At 40.9% G+C, this 8,109-nt stretch overlaps 1 long non-coding RNA gene across 5 annotated transcripts; it reads left to right on the forward strand.

Moving 5' to 3' along the window:
* The first annotated feature begins 427 nt into the window (after nt 1–427).
* On the forward strand, nt 428–7,751 carry LOC147292865 (uncharacterized). 5 transcript variants are annotated; one of them, XR_015120369.1, is made up of 6 exons: nt 428–996; nt 1,079–1,252; nt 2,287–2,367; nt 3,002–3,263; nt 3,390–3,610; nt 7,363–7,751. It is a non-coding gene; the product is annotated as an uncharacterized LOC147292865 (long non-coding RNA). The 5 variants fall into 5 exon arrangements; XR_015120371.1 differs by lacking the exon at nt 1,079–1,252 and adding an exon at nt 2,113–2,203; XR_015120370.1 differs by lacking the exon at nt 1,079–1,252 and having other exon boundaries at nt 429–996.
* Nucleotides 7,752–8,109: the final 358 nt, after the last annotated feature.

Consider the following 8,109-nt stretch of genomic DNA (forward strand, 5'->3'; position numbering starts at 1 on the left):
TTATTAGAACATCCTAGAGCTTGTTATTTAGGATCTTGTCCACTGTATTGTACTCTGTACTTCTTTTTTCATTAATGAAAGTCTGTTTCTCATAAAAAATAATAAAAAGTAATCTAGGTTCTAGATATTTTAACTCATTAGAAAATCTACATTGGTGATTTCACTACTACAAAAAAGCTCATACATATCACTATATTAATATCAATTTTATAGGTATTCGATATAATATAATTTTTAATATCGATTAAATGGTTTTTTTTGAAAAATTGATACATAAACTATTTTACATATCATCAAAATTTTCAATGCGATATATTTTATTGGACAAATTTATTAACTCTACTTTAAAATTGATATCTATACTAATAATGGAAAAAAGGCGCTACTGTTCACCACTTAAAAAAAATTTGACAACCCGCATTTACACTCTATAGCTCACACAGACTTGCATTCACACACCCACACTCACATCCAGACTCAACCACAGCCACAGCCACACCCAAGCTCATCCATCTTCTTCATCGATCTCCGACGAAGATGATTGAGCGCGAAGTTGAAGGTAGCTGGTTTTCCATACGGCTGTGGTTATAAGCTAGCTGGTTTTCCAATCCGAGAGAAAGAGAAGTCTGAGAAGTCGCGAAGAGAAAGAGAAGAGAGCTCGATCTGGACGACGTCGCAAGATCGAGAGCTCAGACTTCCCGATCTGCAAGTCGTGCCTCGGCGACAAGCCCTACGTTGGCTTGACACGCACCGATTACGGCAAGGAGTGCAAGATCTGCACGAGCCCTTTCACCGTCTTCCAGTGGCGGCTCGGCCCCGATGCCCTGTTCAGGAAGGCTGAGATTTTCCAGGCCTACAACAAGTTTAAGAACCTCCTGGACCTCGAGTAAGGCCTCCCAGTCTAGGTTCGTGACACCGCCCTCGCCATCGACTCCAACGACTCCATTCCCAAGAGCGATGTGAACTGAGTTCTTCGCCGAAGAGCATGACCGCAAGGTTAGTTTAGCGTAATCTAATTTTTTTTTTTTGGATTAATTAAGGTTTTGGATTTTGGGGGATTTGGTTCTGGGGAGTGCAGGCTAGGGCGGAGTTTGATTACGAGTCTTGGACTAGGAGCCTTCAGATACTTCACAATGGAAAAATATGCTTGTGTTTGGTATCTCTCGTACAAATTTGTCTTTTACTTCTTCAAGCCAGTATCCTTGCTGTAGGCAGAGGCAACAAAGTTGTCGAACTAGTATTGGAAGTGATGGTAAGATAGTAATTTGTTGCTTATTCTATTGTCGGTCTAAATTTTGATTCATTATGGAGTGGGCTAATAAAATTATAAGCTAGGAAGATCAACTTTGTTTCTTTGGATATGAAAGAGCACACTAGATGGTTAGCATCACATTGTAGAGCTTTTTTTTTTTATTAATCTGAGATTAGGCTTAGAGATATAATTGTATTTCGATCAATTCTTATAATTTTAGAAATTAAGGATATAGGACTTATTGATATATGTTTGTGTTAGAGAGGTTATAGAGGTGTTGGTTTAGATATAGGATTCTCCATGAAGGTGATTGTTGTGCTAAATTTTTCTTGCCTTTTCAAGCATCAGTGCTTCTTCTCCATAAATATTTGTTCTCTTTCTCTTTATTTGTTTCATTTAAAAGTATTAAATTTACTTCTTTCTGTAGCTATTTATTAGTTAATGAAATTAGTTTATTTTAATGGTTAAGCTTGTATGTAATGTGTAAAGTAGCAAAGTTATGGACTTGACTGAGATCTTATTGAAATTACTTATGTTTCTTAAATTCTTTGTTTGCATGAGACTTACAAGTTTGCATTTTTTTTTTTTTAGTAATTTGTGAATTCTGTAGAGTTGAGTTCCTCAGTTGTTTAGGGTCTTAAGCATTCATACAAACTATTAAACACTTAATGAGGAATTGATAGAGTGGAACTGGAATTGGTCATTGGAGCAGATACATATACTACATGTGATTGAGATTTGTTATGGGGATGTATTTAATAGCTTTATTCATACCACTGACAGTGCTAGTATTTCATTTCTCCAATAGCTCTTATAATTATTATTCGCACCACTGCAACTATACTGATTTTTTTTTTTAGTGCTATAAGTTTTGGTGCTTATTATTGATGAATTACATGTGGTGCTATGGACCTATTTTCAGTCTAAAGATGGGGTGTAGTAGATTGCCAGGTTGGATGCATAGATATGTGTAAAGATGTTTTCAAGAATGATCTGGCAATGATTAGGCTATCTTATTCTTTGGTCTGTTGCAGAGTCCGTATTCAGAGGCACTTGCTAGTTGCTGATTTCAACTCATCAAGCCTGTCTTGTTTTCTACCTTGTTTCCCTTCAAGGCAAGCTACAAAACAACTTAAGTATGAGCTTCAGATTTATTTATTTATACATATTTATTTGTAGATTTATGCACTGTCATTGGTCATCAAATACACTGTCAGTATAGCTTTGTTATATCTATATTATACATATACTACATGTGATTGATATTTCTGATTTGCCTGGATGGTTAATTTGTTTGGGGATTGTGAGTTATGGTATGCCTATGTAATATGATTTATAATATTACATACTAGCTAGCTAGTGGAGTTGTAAAACTCAGTCAACTTACAAGTTAGTGAGTTTTGAAGAAGCTAAAGGAACTAAGTAACTAGTGGTAAGAAAGGACCATATTTAAGATAGAGAAATCACCTTACTCAATTAAATGGACTTACACTTAACTTTGGCAGGGAAGAGAAACAAACTCAAACTCTTGTGTTGTTGCTGCACTCAATGCTATGGAAAAGTATTTAACTTGCTGTGAAATTAAATGTCTAAATGGAAAAATGCTAAAATTTATTGTTTATCTAGCTTAGTATTACTTGTGTTGTTTGTGAAAGGGCAATGACTCTCTTGGCTGGTATGAGATGCTTGAATCTGTTGCTTGCTTGTGTGAATATGGAAATGTATCTTATGAGTAATTTGTGCTTACAGTCCGACCTTCTAGTTGCGAAGAAGGAAAACAAGCGTTGCTGCCCATTATATTTCACTAAGGTGGGTTTGATGCCTTGAACTCTTATATATTGGTGCATTCTCTAGAGCATCCAGAAGACCAGGGGTTTCTCAACATATTATGGTATTATAACATGGCAGTAGTACTCTTTTGAACTTAGCCTCCAGTCCAGTGTCTGATATCATAGCCATGGCAGTACGTGTGCTTCTTTTGTTGGGGGTCTTACTATTCTGCTTTACTCATGTACACATTGGTTAATTTTTATGATTTTGTAACTTTGTTTTTTGCTCTATTAGAGAATAAAATGTGCTCTGTTGTGCTCTGTTAGATATTAATTTGACCAAGTTAGGATATGCATCCATGCTGCAGGTTTCATCTGATATCAAGATTGAAGAAGAGTTACCTCATCTTGCCAAGCAACAAAAAATTCTATTCTTTTCTTTTTTGTTTAAAATATTTTAAACCAATTTTTTTTCTATTTTTGTTTAATAATTGTATGATTTAACAGTGAAAAGTGGGTTTTGTTCCTTTGTGGGTGTTATTTCAGCTTGTTGTGAGAGGTGGAATCAGAAGGCTAATGCAAGACATAAGTGGGTCTCTAATATTATTGTGATATAATGCCCCAATATAACACCCCGAACCTCGGGCCCATGAAAATACTGAACATCAAGCTATTCAATCTGTTTTCTCTTACTTTTGAGCCATGCACAGCAACATAAGTAAATATAAATCTGTCAAAAACATTTTAAACAAACCACTGAGTAAAAAAATTTAAATAAATCTTTCCAGGTCCCACTGCCTTGTCTCCCCCCTACTGCTTCCTCAGTCTGCTCAACCTGCAAAACATTAACCACACTGCACCATATCCAGGGTGCACCGGGTCATTCAAACAATTAACCCGGTAAGCTCACTAGAACTCGTATGAATGAAATGACGTAAATATTTATCTTTGATAAGAATTCACAAGGCCTCAAAATACTTTTGTCAGTTATCTCAATTTACAATCCACAAGATATTCGCAATAAATCCAAGGCGTAACTAATTAATCCTCACAAGTCCGAAATTCTTCAATCACCTAATGTTCCATCAATAATAATAATTATACTCCGACAAATCAATTGCCTAACCATCGACCATTAACCTCAACCTCAATCATTCACATCCTAATTAATATCCTCAATGCATGGACACCATCATTTCCGTCTTCACGATTCAAGCCTAGACTTGACTAATTCCTAGCAAACAAATGCAATACAAGCAACCACACAACTATCTCTCTAATTTCACACACTTCGTTTCTTGGAATTCCTCCAGCTTTATAACTACTTTCAAAAAATCTCATCTTTCAAAATCATTTTTAAATCCCCTCAACCATAAATCAAACTCTGACTGAATTTATCCTTGGAAACTGATATCTCGAAACATTTATCCTTAAAACTCACATCATTCTCGTACCTGTACTATAGACAATGTCCTGGCCACAATCCCGCACTCGGGCAGGCCCATATCCTAGCCATAATCTCGCACATAAAGGTCATTCTGTAAGAGCAGACCCGTATTCTGGCCACAATCTCGTACGGAGGGGTGTCTCCGCACCAGCAGGCTCGTATCCTGGCCACAATCTCGTACGGAGGGCTGTCTCTGCACCAGCAGGCTCGTATCCTGGCCACAATCTTGTACGGAGGGATCGCTCCGCACGAGCAGGCTCGTATCCTGGCCACAATCTCGTACGGAGGGGTCTCTCCGCACAAGCAGGCTCGTATCCTGGCCACAATCTCGTACGGAGGGGTCTCTCCGCACAAGCAGGCTCATATCCTGGCCACAATCTCGTACGGAGGGGTCTCTCTGCACAAGCAGGCTCGTATCCTGGCCACAATCTCGTACGGAGGGGTCTCTCCGCACAAGCAGGCTCGTATCCTGGCCACAATCTCGTACGGAGGGGTCTCTCCGCACAAGCAGGCTCGTATCCTGGCCACAATCTCGTACGGAAGGATCGCTCCGCACGAGCAGGCTCGTATCCTGGCCACAATCTCGTACGGAGGGGTCTCTCCGCACAAGCAGGCTCGTATCCTGGCCACAATCTCGTACGGAGGGGTCTCTTCGCACAAGCAGGCTCGTATCCTGGCCACAATCTCGTACGGAGGGGTCTCTCCGCACAAGCAGGCTCGTATCCTGGCCACAATCTCGTACGGAGGGATCGCTCCGCACGAGCAGGCTCGTATCCTGGCCACAATCTCGTACGGAGGGGTCTCTCCGCACAAGCAGGCTCGTATCCTGGCCACAATCTCGTACGGAGGGGTCTCTCCGCACAAGCAGGCTCGTATCCTGGCCACAATCTCGTACGGAGGGATCGCTTCGCACGAGCAGGCTCGTATCCTGGCCACAATCTCGTACGGAGGGGTCTCTCCGCACAAGCAGGCTCGACCGGTCAACACGTGCATTTACACTGCGCAGTCTTTAAATATTCTTTTCCAAATTCTCCTTATCAAACCCACTCATCAAAAAGAGGTGTCTTTCCTCAAATCACAACGTCTTAATCATCATTGTATAAATAATCAATCATAAACAAAATCCACTCACTGTTTACTCCGAATTACACTGAAACCTTTCCGAGATTGATTCCTACTCACGACCCTTCACTTGTTTGTCACTCAAATCATACAAATACTTTCTCAATACTTAATTCGATCAAATCGGTATAATAATCGCCTAATCATCATTTATTTACTTCGACAATAAACATTTCTTTCCTAATTCAACAATTATTCTCAGGACAAACTCTAAAATTCCAAATTATTTCCTTAACCTCAGATCCTCATCAATTCATTCTCATGATCCAAGTCCTACCCTTAGTCTTCCTAACATAAAGCAACAAACACACAAAACAGACCATTTAATAACAATACTCTACATTACAATCCAATAAGCATCATTCACAGTTCCACTGCTCGGATACCAAATCCGGCAGCATAACGGCATCGGGAATAAGATTTCCCGAGCCCGTGTACCTGTTAAGACCAGACAACCAACCATATACAATAGATTCTTTAACTAGCTGTCAAACAACCGAAAACAAGCGGCCAACCACCACACACGGTGGCTGCCCGGCCATAAACAACACACAAAAATAATCCCAATATGCAAACAAACCCTAGAATTGGCCTTTAGATGTCCTGGGGAGGCTGATTGACAAGGAAAATCACCCGACCCGCCGCCACAAGTGGCGGAGCCGACAGTGGCAGCGGCGGCACAAACTTAAAAATACCCAAATTCAACTCCAAACAATCCTAATCATATAATTGAACCTTTAATTACACAAAAACAACACGAATTTGAGTCCAATTTCAAGATATTCGAAAATAACATATACCCTAAAATCGAATTTCTAAAATCTCAAAATTGAACATCAACACCTTAGGGGAAAGATTACCTGTACCTAGAGGATCGATTTTGTCAACTGGATCGATGGCCAATTATCGCCGGAAACGCCGGAATCGGCGGCGGAAGCCGCCGGCTTTTGCATCGTCAATTCGCCGCCGTGAGCGATCACCGGAGCAAGGGGGTGACGCTACTGGACTCGCCGGAGCTTGGGGAAGAGAACCCAAGTGGTCGTCGGCCTCGAACTCGCCGGAAAAATTGAGTCGCCGTCGAGAGCTTCGTTCAGAAACGGCGTCGCTGCGCCGCCGTTGCGGCTTGGTTGGCTGATCGGACCCCACTGGAAGGTCGGCTGCGTGGAGGCGAGTCCAACGCCGGTCGGATCACTGAAATCCGGCGCCGGACGACCGAGGGTCGAGGAGAGAGGTCATGGGGAAGAGAGAGAGAGCCAGCCAAGAGAGAGAGAGAGAAAACCAGCGGGGAGAGAGAGATCGGGGGAGGAGAGAGAGAGAAGGGGGAGGCTGAGGTGGTGCCGTCGCCGTCTCCTGGCCGGACGGCGAGGGAAGCAGGCCGGAGAGGAGAGTGTCCAGGGGAGGGGCGTCGGGGAGAGATAACAGGGAGAGAGAGTGAGGCCTGAGAGGAGGGAGAAAGTCCCGAATTTTCTGGACCTTTTGGGTTTTAAAACCCACTTTTATAAATTTACAAAATTGCCCCTTACTTCACATGTCCGTATCTTCTAAACCGTAACTCGGATCGAAGCGTGCTACGTGTCTATGAAATCGTGGGATCGAAGCCTATCTAACGGACCCAAAGTCAAAATCAAAAGCCCTTTTATTTTAAAAGTCAACTTTGGGTCGGGTCGTTACACCCAAAATATATATAGATTTTGGACCTGAAAACTAAGTTTTTGAATGGTAAAATTTATGAGTTAATTTGCTGTGTGTCTTGTTTTGTGTTAATTGATTAGACTGTGGAGGGCTGTGCAAGGAGAGGTGCAATGTTCACTCGAGGCCAAACCTTTGCAACAGGGCTTGTGGAACATGCTGTGTGAGTTGCAAGTGTGTGTCACTTGGGACTTCTGGAAATAGAGAGCTTTGTGACAAGTGCTACCCTGGGATGGTCACCCATGGCAACAAAACCAAGTGCCCCTAGCCCCTAGGCCCAACCAGTGGAGTCTGAAGTTCCTGATCAAACTGGGTTGTAGCTGTTTCTTTTTTCTCTGTCATTTTGATCAATTATAACATTGAACTATTGAACAGTGGGTATGCTGAAAAAGAAAAAGTTAAAAGGGGAAGACATAGATGCATTGTGTTTGTGTCAGCTATATATGTATGTGTGTAATCATTTTCTCTTGTAGCTACTGCTCAAAAGCCTCTTTAATATATATATATATTATTGTTTTGTCCTGAAAATACCCATCATTTGTTTTTTCTTTTTTTCATTTGAAGTCCTCCCTAATTTTTGTGATATGTAGACATAGGTGGGTCTTTAATATTTCAGCTTGTTGTAAAACTTTTGGGTCCTTTGAAATATATGACAATTGATGAAATGGATTGTTTAGCTTATCTGTACAGGTTAATTGGCCACTGCCACTAAATAAACATGCAGTAGATAGGTCAATGATCTTAACCAATTATATCAGTTTTTTGAAAATAAATCTGATATCAAAACAGGTGTTACTTAACACTAATTTCGAAATATATAAGATCAGTTC

This window comes from Dryas octopetala, chromosome 2 (assembly GCF_963921425.1).
Source record: "Dryas octopetala chromosome 2, drDryOcto1.1, whole genome shotgun sequence".
In the NCBI taxonomy this organism is placed as follows: Eukaryota; Viridiplantae; Streptophyta; class Magnoliopsida; order Rosales; family Rosaceae; genus Dryas; species Dryas octopetala.